The 18,169-nt window shown below is 42.5% G+C and overlaps 1 protein-coding gene and 1 long non-coding RNA gene across 9 annotated transcripts in view; one reads left to right on the forward strand and one right to left on the reverse strand.

Annotated features, from left to right (window-relative positions):
* Nucleotides 1-18,169, forward strand: part of RIN2 (Ras and Rab interactor 2) — a 225,527-nt gene that overhangs the window by 68,379 nt on the left and 138,979 nt on the right. The window lies entirely within an intron of this gene.
* On the reverse strand, nt 10,092-15,775 carry LOC137206394 (uncharacterized). The gene is made up of 3 exons (XR_010934637.1): nt 15,508-15,775; nt 10,442-10,544; nt 10,092-10,386 (listed from the first exon to the last, which is right to left on the reverse strand). It is a non-coding gene; the product is annotated as an uncharacterized lncRNA (long non-coding RNA).

Here is an 18,169-nt window from a genome sequence, read left to right on the forward strand (position 1 = left end):
CCTCCTCACCAACCATGGTGCTTCCCCGTGTGGCCCCCATGGTGACGGAAGCCAAGGGCGGCCCTTGCCAATCACTGATCTGTGTGTGAGCACCGTGCTGGGAACAGGCAGGTTGGGTCGGGCTGTCTGGCTGTCCAGGGCAACAGACAGGCCCCCTCACCCTGCACACCCAGAGGGAGATCTGAGCTCCACACCAAGCATGTTCAGGACAGACCATGGGTTGAAACGTGGCCACTTCCTGTTCCTGTGATGTCATTCTGTGATGTCATCCCATGATGTCATCATCCCGCACAATCTGTCCTGTGCTCTGCTGGGCAAAGTGGATTAAAGAATGAATGTATTCCCAACCACATGGATGGAACTTGAGGGCATTATGCTTAGGGAAATAAGTCAGACAGAGAAAGGCAAGTGCAGTATGATCTCATATATGGAATCTAAAACAGAAACTAAAACCAAGGTCATAGAGGACAGATCGAGGCTGGAGGTGGGGTGTGGGGTGTGGGGAGCGGGTGAAGGGAGTCAAAAGGCACACACCTCCAGCTGTAAGTCATGGGATATAATATACTGCATGGCGACTGTAGTTAACAGTACTGTACTGCACATTTGAAAGATGATAAGAGGGTAGATCTTAGAAGTTCTCATCACAAGAAAAACATTCTGTAACTATGTATGGTGAGGCATGTGAACTAGACTTACTGTGATCATTCTGCAGTATAAGCAAATACTGAATCCTTATGTTGTACAACTGAAACTGTTGTCATATGTCAATTAGACCTTAATTTTAAAAGACCACAATAAATTCGACCATAAGCACTAAAAAAGAAAATGGTGAATGCATTTAAATTCCTCACCATGATAACGCTGAGCGTAATAGATTTCCTACCCTCCCTCCCCATTTCTTTCTAGTTTCAGTTAAATAAAATCAGAGTGAATTCTTGAGTGACTGTTTCCTCAGAGCATCACACCAAAGCTAACAGGATTTACCCTCAACACTCAAATCAACAAGTTAAAAATGACGCTATGAAGAGATTTATAATTCTCGTTGTGTATCACCAGCTTGTTCTTCGGAAAAACTGAGCTGATTGAATTCAACTTCATTCCTTACAGTTATGTCAGTGTTTTAGTTGGAGTTACGTTAAATCTCTATTAAATTAAGGAGTACTGTCATATGTAGTATTTTGGGACTGCCAACAAGGAGACCATGATTTCTCTCCCCGTTACTTAAATCTTTCTTCATTTTTCCCATTAGGGTTACATAATTTTAAATGGTTCTTGTTTATTGAATTATATAATTCTTTTCTATTTAATTTCTGTAGCTATTATGATGGGGGAAGATAGTGAGTTTCTACTCTGTTACTAAGATCAAATAATGCAATTGATTTTTCATTTATAGGTAACATCCTATAATTTTCCTGAACCTATTTCCTCAAAGAAATTTTTTGTTGATTTTTGTGCAACCCTAAGGTATGTAAATCATACCATTATGAAAACAACAGCAAATTATTAGACTCATAACCATGCAAGTAATAGATATTCATTTTAGAGGAATTGGAAGATATCAAAAGAGGATCATTATGGCCATCCCACCATTGTTATTGCTGTCACTTATCACTTGTCATTTGCAGGTACTTCCCTTAAAGCTCTACTTGTCCCCATTTTATGGATGTGGAAACTGAGCCTCAGAGAGGTGGAGTAACACAGAACATTGAACACACACACTCTCACAGACACGTTCACACCGTAACTTACAGTGCTGGGTTTTAACCCAGTTCTGACTGAGTCAAAAGCTTTTACATTTAATAGCAGCAAAAAAGGAAACACTTGGGAATGAATTTAACTCAGTTAACATGGGGAAATGTTCAAAGAAAATTAAAATACCTCAGGGGAAAATAAAGGCTCTGAGAAATCAACAAATTTGTGCCTTGTCTCTTTCCTAATTTTGGCTAATTTCATAAGTGAGAAACAGCCTTACATTGTCAGTTTTATTTGCATTTTTATTCCTAGGAAGTTTCAACATTTTCCAATTAACCACATATCTTTTCTAAACTGTGTATTTTCATGCCTTTTTTTTTTTCTGTTCATAACTTCTGCTAATTTCACCATTGGGAAATTTGACTTTTTACTGACTTATTTGAATTAATTATATATTATTTTTTGTCAAATTCCTAGCAAATGTTAAATCATCCTTTTACTTTGCCATTTAATTGTGTTCATGATGTGTGTTAATGTACAGATACTTTAATTATTTTTAAATATAATTACGTTTATCAGTCTTTTCCTTTTTGATTCCTTTGTTTGTTTTTCTTGGATTGGGGTGTATGCTGAGAATGGCCTTCCCCATCCAGAGATGAGATGGATGAATGCCTGTAATTTCATCTAGTTTTATTACTCGTTTATTTAATTCTATAATACATCTGAAATGCATTTTGAGTTGGGGGGGCAAGAAAAAGAAAGCACTTTATTTAGTTGCTAACACAGTCACTTCATAAAAATCAGGTCTTTTTTTTTTTTTTTTTTCTTTTTTACTCAAAAAATTTTCGGAGATTTTAGCTTGAAAATAAAATCACATCTTCTCTCATTTGGGAGGCTGTTCTGTTCTTCCTTTAGCGTGAAGATACTTTTGTTAGTTACCGTCTAACTTATTTTTAAACAGATTCTGCATTGTCAGTCTAAGACTGGTCTTATCATACGACACAGGGTGAGAGGTTGTGAGATGAGCTGGCCTTTGCTCCGTGTCTTGAGGAGCAGAGGTCTGCCCTGGACAAATAGACTAGATGCTATGGTTAATTAACTAGTTTCTTCAACCAAGTTGAACAGTGGCCCTAACTTTAATAAGACCATTCCTTTTCTTTTTACTCTTAAAAAATTGAGATATGATTCATATGTCATAAAATTCACCCTTTCAGAGCCTACGATTCCATGGCCTTCAGTATATTCAGAGTTTTGCAACCATGACCCCTATCTAATTCCACAATGTTTGCATCACCCTAAGAAGAAACCCCATAACCATAAGCAGTCACCCGCACTCCTCCTTCCTCCCAGCCACTAGCAACCATTAATTTACTGTCTTTCTCTATGGAGTTGCCTATTCTGGACATTTTGTATAAATGGAATCATACAATATGTGACCTTTGTGTCTGTCCTCTTTCACTTAGCATAATATTTTCAAGGTTCATCAACGTTGTAGCATATATCAATACTTCATTCTTTTTTAGAGCTAAATAATATTGCAGTGTATGGATATACCACCCTGTTTACCCATTCATCAGCTGATGAACATTTAGGTTATTTCCACTATTTGACTACTATGAATAATACTGGTATATAGATTCACGTACAAGGTTTTGTGTGAATATGCACACAGGGTTTTCGGTTCTCTGGGGTGTACCCAGGAGTGGAATTGATGGGTCAGAGGATAACTCTGTTTAGCTTTCTGAGGAATTGCTAAACTGTTTAGTATTGGCATCATTTTACAACCCCACCGGCAATGTGAGGGTTCCAATTTCTCCATATCCTCACCAACAATTGTTATTACCCCTCTTTTTGATTATAGCCATCCCAGTGTGTGTGAAGTGGTATCTCATTGTGATATTGATTTGCATTTCCCTAATGACTAACGATACTGAACATCTTTTCATGTGCTTATTGGCTATTTATATATATTCTTTGGAGAGATATCTATTCAGATCCTTTCCCCATTTTTTCATTGGGGTAGTTCTCTCTTTATTGTTGTAAGAATAAAACAAGTTCTTTATAAATTCTGGGTACAAGTCCATTATCAGATATATAATTTGTATTGTAGCTTTGTAGTAAGTTTTGAAACCGGGAAGTTTCAAATTCAAAGTTGAATCCTCCAACTGTGTTCTCTTCGAGAGTATTTTGGCCGTTCTGCAGTCTCTTTCACTTTAGGATCAGCTTGTCAATTTCTGAAAAAAAAAGGTTTTGAAAGCAATCGTGTTGAATATGTAGATCAATTTGGGGAGCACGGCCATCCTAATATCTTCCAATCCATGAACATGGAATGTCTTTCCATTTATTTATATCTTCCTTATGTCTCTCAATGATATTTTGTGGTTTTCACTGTTCAAGTCTTATACTTCTTTTGTTCAGTTTATTCCTAAGTATTTTGTTCTTTCTGATGCTATTGCAACTTGAGTTGTTTCTTAATTTCATTTTAATTGCTAGTGTATAGAAATACAATTAATTTCTGTTCACTGATCATCTGTCCTGCTAAACTTGTTTATTGGTTCTGGTTTTTTTTTGTGGATTCCTTAGGATTTCCTGTATACAAGGTCATGTCATCTGTGAATAAATATAATTTTACTTCTTCCTTCCTGATATGTAAGTTTTTTATTTCTTTTTCTTGCCTAATTGCCCTGGCTACAACCTCCAGTACAATGTTGAATAAAAGTGGCAAAAGCAGACATCCTTGTCTTGTTCTTGATCTTAAGGGGAAAGCTTTCGGTCTTTCACCATTAAGTATGATAGCTGTGGATTTTTCATAGCTGCTCTTTATCAGGTTGAGGAAGTTCCCTTAGAGTCCTAGTTTTTTAAGTGTTTTTTTTATCATGGATTAGATTTTATCAATTGCTTTTTTCTGCATCTATTGAGATGATCATGTGGTTTTGTCCTTTATTTATATGGTATATGACTGATTTTTTTCAACTTTATTGAGGTATAATTGACAAATAAAATTGTAAGATATTTAAAGTGTGCATCATGATGATTTGACGTATGTATACATTGTGAAAAGATTCCTTCCATGTAGTTAATTAACACATCCATCACCTCACGTTTCTTTTTTCCCCTTCCTTTGCATGAGAACATTTAAGTTCTACTCTCTTAGCAGATTTCAATCCTAGAATACAGTGATATTAACCATAGTCACCAGGTTATACGTTAGTTCCTCAGACCTGATTCATCTTTTTTTAAAAATAAATGTATTTATTTATGTATTTTTATTTTTGGCTGTGTTGGGTCTTCATTGCTGTGTGAGGGCTTTCTCTAGTTGCAGCGAGTGGGGGCTACTCTTCGTTGCAGTGCGTGGGCTTCTCATTGCCATGGCTTCTCTTGTTGCGGGCTCTAGGCGTGTGGGCTTCAGTAGTTGTGGCACATGGGCTCAGTAGTTGTGGCTCACGGGCTCTAGAGTGCAAGCTCAGTAGTTGTGGCACATGGGCTTAGTTGTTCCGCGGCATGTGGGATCTTCCCGGACCAGGGCTCGAACCTGTGTCCCCTGCATTGGCAGGTGTATTCTTAACCACTGTGCCACCAAAGAATTCCCCCTTGATTCATCTTGTAGCTGAAAATTTGTACCCTTTTACCAACTGCTCCCTATTTCCTCCACCCCCCAGCCTCTGGAAACTAATTTTCTACTCTCTGTTTCTATGAGTTTGACTTTTTTAAGATCCCACATATAAGTGATACCATGCAGTATTTGTCATTCTCTGTCTGGCTTATTTCACATACCATAGCGCCCTTAAGGTGTTGTCGCAAACAGCAGGATTCCTTTCCTTCTTGTGACTGAATAATATCTCCTTTATCGATTCATCCATCAGTGGACACCTAGGTTGTGGTCATGTCCTGGCTATTGTGAATAATGCTGCAATGAACATGGGAGTGCAGATATTTCTTCAATATCCTGTTTTCATTTCCTTCAGATTCATGCCCCAAAATGGGATTGCTGGATGATACAGTAGTTCTATTTTTTTTTTTAAGGAAACTTTATACTGTTTTTCATAGTGGCTACACCAGTTACATTCCCATCAGCAATGTATAAGGGTTACCATTTCTCCACATCCTTGCCAATACTTGTACACTGATTGATTTTATATGTTGAATTAACCTTGCATTCTGGAGATAAATCCCAGTTGGTCATGATGTTTAAACCTTTGTATATGTTGCTGGATTTGGTTTGCTTGTATTTTGCTGAGAATTTTGCACCTATATTCACAATGCATATTGGATTGTAGTTTTCTTTTCTTGTGATGACTTTGTCTGGTTTGGGTATCATATAATATGACCTTATGGAATAAGTTAGGTAGTGTTTCCTCCTCTTCTGTATTTTGGAAGAGTTTGTGAAGTATTGGTATTAATTTTTTAACAATTGGTGGGATTCATGAGTGAAGTCATCTAGTCCTGGGCTTTTCATTGTGGGAATTTTTTTTGTCTTTTTTTTTTTTTTTTTTTTTTTGCGTTACGCGGGCCTCTCACTGTTGTGGCCTCTCCCGTTGCGGAGCACAGGCTCCGGACGCGCAGGCTCAGCAGCCATGGCTCACGGGCCCAGCCGCTCCGCGGCATGTGGGATCTTCCTGGACCAGGGCACGAACCCGTGTCCCCTGCATCGCAGGCGGACTCTCAACCACTGCGCCACCAGGGAAGCCCTTTTTTGTCTTTTTAAAACTAATTCTACCTCTATCTCTTTTGAGTCAGTTTCAGTAGTTTGTGTCTTTCTAGGAATTTGTCCTTTCATCTAGGTTATTTAACTTGTTGGCATATAGTTGTTCATAGTATTCTCCTATAATTCTTTTTATTCTTTTTAATAATGTAAAGTAGATAGTAATGTCTTCTCTTTCATTCCTGATGTTAGTAATTTGAGGCTTCTTTCCTTTTTCTAATTCAGTCTACTTAAAGGTTTATCAATTTTGTTTATGTTTTAAAGAAACAACTTTCTCAACTTTTCTATTCTTTAATTTATTTATTTCCACTCTGATCTTTATTATTTCCTTCCTTCTGTCTGCTTTGGGTTTAATTTTCTATTTTAAAAAATGTCCTAAGGTGAAAGGTTATGTTATTGATTTGAAGTCTTAATGTCTTTTAAATATAACCATTTTACAACTGTAAATTTCCCTCTAAGCACTACCTTAGCTGCATCCCATAAATTTTGGTATGTTGTGTTTCTGTTTTCATTCATCTCAAAGTATTTTCTAATTTCCTTTTTAATTTCTTCTTTGATCCATTGGTTATTTGAGTGCATAGTTTAATTTCCACATACATGGAAATTTCCTAATTCTCCGGCAGTTGATTTATAATTTCATCTATTGTTGTCAGAGAACATGCTGTGTGTAATTTTAATCCTTTTGAATTTGTTGAGACTTGTTTTATGACCTAAGATATGATCTGTCTCGGAAAATATTCACGTGTACTTAAGAAGCATGTGTATTCTGCTGCTGTTGGGTGGGACGTTCTATGGATACCTGTTAGGTCTTGTTGGTTCCTAGTGCCATTCAGTCTTCTATTTCCTTGCTCATCTTCTAATTCTTCTCTTCATAATTAAAAGTGGGCACTGAAATCTGCAGCTATTTTTGTTGAATTTCTGTTTCTCCCTTCAATTCTGTAAGATTTTGCTACATGTATTTGGAGACTCTGTTGTTAGATGGATTGATCCTGTTATCCTTATAAACGTTCTTTGTCTAGTAACAATTTGTGTCGTAAAGTCCATTTTGTCTGATATTAGGATAGCCCCTCCATCTCTCTTATGGGTACTGTTTGCATGGTATAACTTTTTCCATTCTTTTACTTTCAAGCTGTTTGTGTCTTTGAAGAGAAAGTGAATCTGTTACAGATAGGGTATCAGTCAGGGTTCTCCAAAGAAACAGAACCAATAAGATACAGAGACAGAGATATAAATATATGAAAAGATTTATTATAGTAAATTGACTCACATTATTTTGGAGACCAAGTAGTCTCACAATCTTCAGTCTGTAAGCTGGGGAACCAGGAAAGCAAGTGGTTCAGTTCAGTCCAAGCTCAAAAGTCTGAGAATCAGGGGAGCCAGTGACGTAAGCCCAAGTCCAAAGGCCCTATAATCAGGAGATTGGGGGGTGGGGGTATAAGTACCAGTGTGAGTCTAAAGTCCCAAGAACTTTAGACTAGAAGCAACAATCTCTGAGGGCAGGAGAAGATGAATGTCTTGACTCAAACAGAGAGAGCAAATTTGCCTTTCCTCCACCTTTTTGTTCTGTTCAAGCCTTTAGCAGATTGGATGGTGTTTATCCCCACTGGTAAAGGCGATCTTCTTTACTCAGTCTGCATATTCAAATGCTAATCTCTTCTGGAGACATCTGTACAGACAGACCCAGAAATGATATTTTACCAGCTCTCTGGACATGCCTTAACCCAGTCAAGTTACATACAAAATTAACCATCACAGAGAGCATATAGCTGGATCAATGAAAAATTTTTTCTTCTGCCCATCTCTGCTTTATTGGCGTGTTTAGTCCATTTACATTTAATATAATTACTGGTAAGGTAGGGTTTACATCTGCCATTTTGCTATGTGTTTTCTATATGTCTTATGCCTTTTTGTTTCTCTATTCCTACACTGTTGACTTCTTTTATATTAAATAGGGACTTTTTAGTGTACCATTTTAATTCCCTTGTTATGTTTCTTTTTTAGTTATTTTCTTAGTGTTTGCCCTGGGGATTACAATTAACATATTAATTTGTAACAATTAAGTTTGGACTAATACCAACTTAATTTAAATAATGTATAACAACTTTGGGACTTCCCTGGCTGTCCAGTGATTAGGATGCTGTGCTTCCACTGCAGAGGGTGTGGGTTTGATCCCTGACTGGGGAACTAAGATTCCACATGCCAAGTGGCACAGCCAAAAATAAATTATTTATATATATATATATATATATATATATATATATATATATATATATATAACAGATTTGCTTCTGTATAGTTATTTCCTCTCCTTTGTGCTAATATTCTCATACAAATTACATCTTTATATACTGTAAGCCCACCAACACAGTTTTATAATTACAGTTTTATGCAGTTGCCTTTTAAATCAGATAGGAGAAAAAAGATGTTTTGAGCAAAAATTGAGTAAATGAGCAGTGTGGCGGGGAATGCATCTATGGGCAATTTAGCACTGGAAGGAGATGAAGATGGAGTGGGGGCCTTTGGGACAGTGGGTGGTTGCAAAGCGCAGGGAGTTTCACAGCACTTGGGTCAGATTGTCATTGAGGCCACTCCCTTCCCCGGGGGCATCACCCTGGGGTCCGCTGCTGGCTGTTCCCTTCCCGTCTCTTTCTTGTCTGGGGAAATCACAGTCCCAAATGTGGTAAGATCTAAACCAAAGGCCTGGGTAAGTCTATTGAGGAAGTTTGGCACTGTTTGTGGCCACAGTGGGCTGGATGACCCGGCACATCTGGGCACACCCAGCTGCCAGCGCCTGTTTCCCCAATGTGGGCTGTGGCTCTGGGTGGAGCGCTGACGCCAGGGATGCCACCCAACGCCATACACCGGACCGCTGGAGACCTCACTCAATCCTCTGCTAGTCCCTGTAACTCCTCCCAGTGGCCTGACAGCACACGCTGCTCAGCTTGGCAGGCCTCTGCGATCCTTTTTAATCTGTACGTAGGTGGACCAACCTGTTTATTAAGAGCAGGAGTCCAGCAGGAACTGCGGGCTGAGGTTGTTTTCTCAGTGGGAAGGGCCCGAGTCCCATCCTGCGCTGGCCTGTGCTTGCCACCTCGTTGTGTCATGCCGCTCGTTCTCACCCCAGGTCTGCTTTAACCTTGGCTTCATCACCACGCAGTCTCCACGGGAGGAACACAATAACCAGTGAGAAAAGCTCTGTGCACACAGGCCCTTTTGTGGGTCTGTAGCTGCCCAAATACTTATGAAGGAAATAAAGGCCAAAGTGGGGGAAAGCCTCCTTCCCATCGTGGTGAGAATGACTTGCCGTGTAGACGCTCAGAGCTTGCCTGCAGCTTTCATGAGCTCATCCATTTTACCCTCCCGGCCACACTTTGCAGTAGGAACCATTGCCTACATTTTACAGATGAGGAAATGGAAACTCAGGGGAGGTTCAGTCACCCACCCAAAGTCACAAAACCAGTTCCACAATGGAGCCAGACATGTCTCCTGGCCTAATGCTTTTCCTCTACCAGTGGCTGCTCAGCTACTCAGTCTGCTGTGTCATGAGCAGTGTTTGAGGAGAGAAAGCCCTGGTCCGTTTCCTCCCTCCAACCTTCTCCTGGAGGCTGTAGTTCAGTCCTCGGCCCTGGCTGCTCCCCTAGGCTTTCTTCTCGTATCTCTGTTTCCCCGTCCCCCTGCCCCTCCCCACCTCGGGTGTGATGCGGTCCGCAGGGTTTTCCTCTTTCCACCCATCCTCTGAATGAATCATGGATTATTACAGTGGGCATGTATTCTTTCTATAATCAAGGGAATAAAAACACTAAAAGCTAGTTTTTCAGTACTAGCAGTTTCAACCTGAAATTTCTTGAACAAAGGGACAAAAACTCATAGAGAACATGCCTGGTCCAAGGTCGCAACAGTGGAACCGGCCAGATCCAGGTCTCATAGCTCCTGTCTCCGTGGCTTTCCCCTGGCGCCACCCGTCAGAAGAGAGTGGTCAGTCTTCTCACTTACTTCTTACTTCTTCTCACTTACTTCTCACTTACTTACTTCTCACTTACTTCTCACCTACTTGGGCAGGAGTTTGCGGTTTGGTGTTTGTCTGTTCCTCAGCAGGTGCCTGAGTTTCCCTGATGTGACTCAGAGCAGGCAATGTCTAGAGAGACACAAACTGAAACAGAGAGATGGCCCTGTTCTGTTTTGATTTTTAGCATACAGACATCATCATTCCCTCTCCACAGAGAGCCCTCCCCACAGTTTACAGCAATGTTTTATTTATTTATTTACTTCATTTTTGACCACGCTGCGAGGTATGTGGGATCTCAGTTCCCCAACCAGGGATGCAACGCATGCCCCCTGCAATGGAAGCACAAAGTCTTAACTACTGGACCACCAGGGAAGTCCCCAGGAATGTTTTGTAGTTGTTGACACAGTGTATTCACAGGTCCCCCTCAAGGCTAAGTCTCCATGCCCCTGAATCCAACCCAAAAATCCTTCTGATAATTAAGGAGGTGTCTTTACACGTCCAGTCATGCCCTGAATTGCTGGGAGAGCATCTCTGGCCACGATAGGTAGCGAGTGACCAGCCTCAAATGCACACTGTCCTGGGGCCTGACCGAGCCTTTTCCGTGCACATTTTCCAAGGTCCTGTCCTGGACATCTTCTCGTGCCTGGACTTGTCCAAAGCAATAGAGCAACAGATGGCTTTTCTTTCTAGGAACTCACAGGTTAAAAGTCTTAAAATTTGGTCAAGGTATTTTGTTGAAAGGTAAGTCAGATTCAGGAGTGTTCCCACCATCCCGATGTGGAGATTGTGCGCCACTTTCTCCTTTCTTCCCTGGGTCCCCTCATTCCCTAAAAGATGTCTGTTCTTTTGGGGGCATTTGATCAAACGGGCTACATCCAGTCCCTCATCCATAACACGTAAGGACTTTTTCAAAAGGACTTTATTATGATTGTTTGGCATCACTGCCTTGAACATGAGTTGGCCTTTGTTCTTTCAGCTCCACTGAAGCGAAGTGAATCTATAACTTAACCTAGAGTTGGGAGTAACCAGTGCAGCTCATAGGGCGTGCCGGCTTACGGAATAAAAAGGCCACTGTTGAAAGGATGATTTGACCCATAGAGGCAGAGCTTCCTCTTTGTCGTCTATAAGTGTTCATATTCATTTTGGAAGATGATCCGATGGTACAATGATGTTTCCTCATTGTAAAGGGGCTTATTGTGTGATGAAAGGGACCTTTTCAAAGGTCAAAACCTTTGAGAGCCTCCCACAGTCTAAAATCAAGGGGAGGCTCTGGGTCCACCGTGGAGGTGCGCGGCTGGCCCCCGTCCCTCCTCCGTGTGGGGTTCTGTCAGGGGCGTTGGTCGATTCTGCACTAAGGTCCCAGTAACGTCAGTGCTCCGTGGTGGAGAAGGGACCTGGGGAGAAGTAAGATGGGGGTAGGATAGCCCCAGGTGTCTGAGGAAGCTCTCTGGAGGGAGGTGGGGCTTGAGAAGCTCTTGACGGGTGAAGTTCAGACAGCAGAAAGGCGGGAGGGAGAGTGGCTCACCAGATGGTCCAGGGCTGTTCAAGCACCTGACAGAGGTGATGGGGAATCTTTGCGGGGCTGCTGTGCTGCCCTAGGCCATTTTGATGATTGGTTCAGAAACTCTGCTGCCTGGAAGAGGAATGAGCATGTCACTCGGCCACTAGCCACAGCCATGGCTGCCTGTGAGGAGGGGGGGTTGGGGATCCCAGCCAACAACCTCACACCCGCCCCCATCAGCAAGGCAGCTCTGCCCTTTTCTGGTGAATTGAAGAAAGGAAATCTGGTAAATAAGTAATGTAGGAATTGGCCACTCCAGGCCTTACCCCGTGCTAAATACAGGGAAACTGAGGCTCAGAGGGGTGAGGCTGTTCCTTTGTAGACTGTCCAGCTAGTCAAAGACAGATTCAGTCAGCCTTATGCTACCACACCCCACCAGCATGTCCAAAGCAAAATGGCAAGCCATGTTGAAGCGTAGCCACTTTCTTTGAATTCTTTTGAGAGGAACTTCTGGTTAGAAGTAGAAAATTATTCTGACAAAGTAACTTTCAGCCCTCAAAATGTTTTCACGTAAAAGATGTTGACTTTATAAAGAACACATTTCATAGTTCTGTAAAACGTGCAATGCCGTGGCTCATAAACTATAACTTAATACAACATGACAGAGGTACATAAACAAGATTCAGGGAACAGATAGCTGAACTGGGGGTGCCAAAAGACAAAACTGCTTGTTTCCTGATTGTCAAACATATTTAAATCCTCAAGTGTGTCAGACTCCAAGGCCATAATAATTTAAGAGAGAATAACTCTAAAAATGATGTTGGTGGAGTGTTTTTCCAGTTTGGCCAGTGATATTGGAAAGAGTTTGTGATCGCAATTGTGTGCCCTTGGGAGCTGCCTGTAGACACTATATCATCTCGGATAATTAAAGGATAAAAAAAAAAATCACTTGCCTCTGAATCTGGGACCAACTATTCTACCAATATATAAGCTAAAGGATCAAAGCCCCTCAAGACTGAAACCACTAGAATATAAACCTGACAAATAATAGTTTTTACTCCTGCTAAAATTTTCCCCATTGCCAATAAGATGTAACTGCATTGCTTTCAACGTTAGCCTGTCATACTTCCAAAAAGTTATCTTGGTGTCTCAAAGTTATGTCTACTGAAGAGGTACAGACTCAAAAACAGGGACTCGTATAAACAGGTGCATGGCTGGTGTGTGATGACCCGGAAGGATGGGGACTGTGGCCCACTAGAGAGCACACATGCCATCTGTGGGCGAGAGGCACCTGCCGTTCCGTCCACCCAACCTGGGTTCTCAGCCCTTGTCATTTTTCGAAAGATGCCAGAAATTCATTGGTAAGCGGTATGTCTTAATTTTTAAATAGTGGCAGCTATTTAGTTTTGTTTGTTTGTTTCTGTAACACTAGGCAAACCAAAATTGAATTCATGCTTTGCCCTGCAGTCAGCATTCTTTTATTGCTAAATAGAATAATCACACGGCTGAATTGCCAAAGATATTCTGAAGGGATGTTCATCAAGTCCTCTTTTCCTTCTGTCCTTCTTCTGACGCCTTTAGCGTTTGTTTATTTTAGCTTGTTTATTAGCATCGTTTCCCCCTGACAAAGTTTAAAGTGTTCTAATACTCCCCATCAACTCATTCTGCCTTTTCTTGTAAAGCTGTGAGTATAAGCAGTTCTTTCACTTTTTGTCCCAGGGATGTGTTACAAATAAAACTTGTAAGAATTCTGAATGTGATTCTTCTAGTCACATTTTTTTTTTTTTTTTTTTTTTTTTTTTTTTTTTTGCGGTACGCGGGCCTCTCACTGTTGTGGCCTCTCCCGTTGCGGAGCACAGGCTCCGGACACGCAGACTCAGCAGCCATGGCTCACGGGTCCAGCCGCTCCGCAGCATGTGGGATCTTCACGGACCGGGGCACGAACCCGTGTCCCCTGCATCGGCAGGCGGACTCTCAACCACTGCGCCACCGGGGAAGCCCTTTTATTCACATTTTTAAAGAATCAGGGAAGCTTATGCCGCATGGCACATGCAGTTGAAGGGGAGGAGCCCAGGCTGGCAGGGGGGTGAGCCAGGGGGTAGAGGTGCAGGAGCTCCGGGTTCCGAGAGCCAGAGGGTGTTCCAGAACTGTGCTGTCCAACATAGTGGGCCCTGGCCAAATAGGACTGTCCGGCACTTGAGTGTGACTACAGTGAATTGAGATGTGAAACACACAGGCTTTGGAAACGGTATAGAAGAGAGAGAAAATGTCTCATTTTTTATATTGATTACATGCTGAAATGATAATATTTTAGATGTGTTGGGTAAATAGAGATTAATTTTACCTATTTATTTTTTACTTTTTTCTTTTTTTGTTTATTAAAGTATAGTTGATTTACAATATAGTTTCAAGCGTACAGCAAAGTACACTTATTCAGTATGTATATTCTGTATGTATATTCAGTTATACATACATTTTTTCCAGATTCTTTTCCATTATAGGTTATTACAAGATATTGAATATAGTTCCTTGTGCTATATAGTAAATCCTGTTTTTTGTCTATTTTATATGTAGTCGTGTATATCTGTTAATCCCAAACTCCTAATTTATCCCTCCCTCACCCCTTCTCCTTTGGTCACCGTAAGTTTGTTTTCTATGTCTGTGAGTCTATTTCTATTTTGTAAAATAAGTTAGTGTGCTAATTTTTGAAAATACATCAGGCTCTTTATGTATAACTGGCATATTTGTGCATATGTACACTAAAGAGCTGTCTTAAAAAGAGCCAAAGATGTGCGTCTGCTCTTGTCAATCAGTGACCATCCTCTTCCCACTTTAAGAGTATTAAAAACAAGACAACAGGCCCCCAAATGAAGCCCAACACCACCAAACCGAGTTAATGACAGTTTCAGCTCTCCCAGAAATGGAATCTTAAACCAGTCACGGAGTTGCGTGATCAGCGCTAGTGAGGTCACCTACCTGATCGACCCCTACCATCCCCTAAAGGAAAGTGATCTTACAATAAACAACCCACTTTTTTACCTGGTGTAACTTCCTTGTTCCTGCTCCCTCTGCCTGGGGAAGTCTTTCATTTTTGTACAGCTCCTCGGAGCCCCTTTGTACCTGCTAGATCGGGTGCTGCCCGACTTGGATCGATTTTTGCTCCAATAAACTCGTAAACGCTTTGATATGCTTCAGTTTATCTTTTAACAAGAGTGAAACCAGTTTTTTAGTTCTCCACCAGTGGTCAACCATTTAAATCATCCAAAACATTTGGCTTTTGCCCCAAGCATCTGTAACTCCTATCTTACTGTCCATTCGTTCTGTACAATGGTCACTACCTTTGGGAGTATCGTGCAGGGAGAAAAGTCAAGCTCCCGGCCACGTGGGGGAGTTTTAAGGGGACAGAATTCAGTGGATGTTAAAATCTTAAGCTGTATTAAAGCTGCATGGCCTTAAAGCACCAGATTTTGCCAATTAAAAAAAAAAAATTCTGATTCCCTATGAGCTCATCTTGTCTGTAGAATGAATAAACGGTTTTAAGATTTTCTCAATGAAGTATAAACAGCCAGAAAGGTATGACTTTCCCTTCTGGACCTCGATGCTTACCAGCTCTCAGGGCACTTGTGGGTGCCTGCCCGCTGGGATCTACGGAGAGAGCCTGGGAAACGGGCGAGGTCTGGGCAAAGGAACTCCGTCCGCAGGCATCCCGGGACACAGGGAGCATCCTTCTACCCCAGATCTTTGCTTCTGCTCGGCGTCGAAGTTGCAGGGAGAGGAGCCTCCAGAAGTGGAAACATTTTTAAATCAGTCTTTTAACTTTTCGCCTGTGGATCCAGCTGCGTTGACACAAAGCCACGTTTGAGCCTGATGTCTCGGAAGCCTGGCACCACGGAGTGTTTTTCTACTGGGACCCATAATGGCTGCTTTTAAGAATTCAGTTCTATCAATGTGGTGCTTGAACCGGCCTTTCAGCTGACCTCCAAAAGGAAATCGTTTTAAAAGGAAGAATTTTAAGTCTGCCAAGAGTCAGATAATGGCACAGCACAGAAAAAGCAAGGGTTGTGCGGTTTTTATATTAAAATACAAGTCTCTTAATGCCTCAAAACAGCAGCCTCCAGAAAATGTGAAGTTTTATCGATGAGGCTAGAAAAAACAGTTTTTTAAAGATCCAAGTTTTCCCTCTTTGATCCTTGTGATTTATCAGAAAGGAACAAGTTCCTTCTTCCTGAATCTCCTCCTGCCTCTATTTTGAGTTTTACACAAGCGACTGTTGTCATTAAAGTAAATTTCAAAGTTCTCTGAAAGTGGCTATGCTGTGGGCACAGCCTCCCCTGGGGAGCTTTAAGCCTGGCCCTGTGGAAAAATGTGCCCAGGGACAAAGGCCACTGACATTTGCTTAATCCCACATCATCTTTAAACTAACATTAAGAGAACCCTCACTCGGTTTCTGTTTTCTGAGCAGGTCTTGTGTAGCTAACCCCACCCCCCAGCTCTCCTTTTGCCGGATGCAGAATCGACTGAGGCCCCCCGAGGACGAGGGGATGGTTCACTGTCCCTGCACATCCGTCTGGCTCGGGGAGGCTGTCATTTCTCCTAAGAGAGATGGTTTGTAAGGAGAAATGCTGTGCATCCCGTCATTGGTGTGGACTCTGGCTGGACTCCAGATGGGACATAGCACATGGATCAGTCAGTTCGCGAGTGATGTAGTCTATGGTTCTCACAGACCTTTTGGCCACCGTGGTCATCTTACCTTCTGTTTGCAGCCGTCACAGTCATAGGTGCGGCTGAAAGCACAGCACAGGCTACTAGGAGGCTGGGTGTGGGGTACCCTGAATTCAGCAAAAATTCCACCTGCACTTTTCTCACCCGGTGCTCGCTCCTGGTGGTGTATATCCAGTTCTGAGATCAACTTCTAAGGGAGTGTGTGTAGGGGTTAGAAATGGCCCCCAGAAGGGAGGCTGCCTAGTGACCCTGGACTCTGACAATGACCTCCAAGCCTGCTGGGAACTGGGGCAGGGGGAGAGGACAGTGCAGCAAGGCAGCAGAGAGAAAGCCTTGAGAAGTACGAGATGGAGGTGGAGGAAGGAGTCCAGGTGGTGCAGAGGTGACACTGGAGGATCCAGTCCAAGGGGGAAGAAGGATTTTCAGTTTCTGGAGTCCCAGACAAGGTGAAGCTTGGAGACAGGGACAGTCAAAGGGGATTGGGAAAAGTTTCCAGCTCCGGCGAGGCCTACCCAGCTGCCCGAGACCCAGAGGGACAGAGAACCCTGGGCTCCCGAGAGCTCCAGGTGGGGTGACTGCATGTTGGTGGTGGCACTGTGGCAGCCCAAGTGAGACTGGCTGGGAAGGTGTATCAGTCAGCTGTCATCTAAATGGTGCTGCTTAACAAAGCGCCCCCAAACTCAGAGGCATACAACCACAAGTGTTTCCTTCTCGCGGTCACGTCTGCAGGTTGGCTGGAGTTCATCTGGACGTGGCTCCCAGGCCTGGGCTGGTTCAGGTGTGCACGTGCCTCTCAGCCTTCTGGGCTGTCTGGGATGTGTCTTTCTCATGCGGTGACAGAGGTGCATTAGGACACAAATCCCACTGCACAAGCACTTTTAAGGCCAGTGCCCGCATCACTGCTTCTGTTGGCCAAAGCAGGTCGTACAACCAAGCCCAGTGTCGAGGGTGCAGGGAGATATGCTCTGCCTCTCTTGAGGGGAACTGCAAGGTCACGTGGCAAAGGGCATGGACCAAGGGAGGTGTGAAGAGTTGGAGGTGGGTAGCATGAACAAGTTGATTTCTGCCAGCGTGTCCAGGTGGTGGTCACGGCTCAGATGGACTCCCGCTAGCTAAACTCATGCAGCTGTCCCGTAAGCCAGGATGCCAGTGGATTGATTTGCAATGAGAAACCGGAATATGCTGTGGATCGGTAATTCTTATCATCCACTCTGTGTATTGGTAATTCTTACCATCTACTCTGTGTATTCTTTTCTCCTAGGAAGCCTACTGAGAGCACCTAATCATGATTCAAATTTTGCTTATGAACATGGAGACAGAGCAAGGGGCATGGTTGGATGATCTGAATGGCCTGAAGGATCCAGGTCTGGTTGCTGAAGGCTCCCACCTCCTCTACAGGAAAATATCCACCACAGGGGGACTGGGCAGGCCATCCCCATTTAGGTGGGGACCATGTCAACTTGTTGCACTACTCTTTTCTAACCTCAGATCCTTCTGAATCTCCATTCTTTCTTTAGGTACGACTCAAGTATAGTTTTAGAGATAC

The sequence above is a fragment of the Pseudorca crassidens genome, chromosome 15, assembly GCF_039906515.1.
Source record: "Pseudorca crassidens isolate mPseCra1 chromosome 15, mPseCra1.hap1, whole genome shotgun sequence".
Classification (NCBI taxonomy): Eukaryota; Metazoa; Chordata; class Mammalia; order Artiodactyla; family Delphinidae; genus Pseudorca; species Pseudorca crassidens.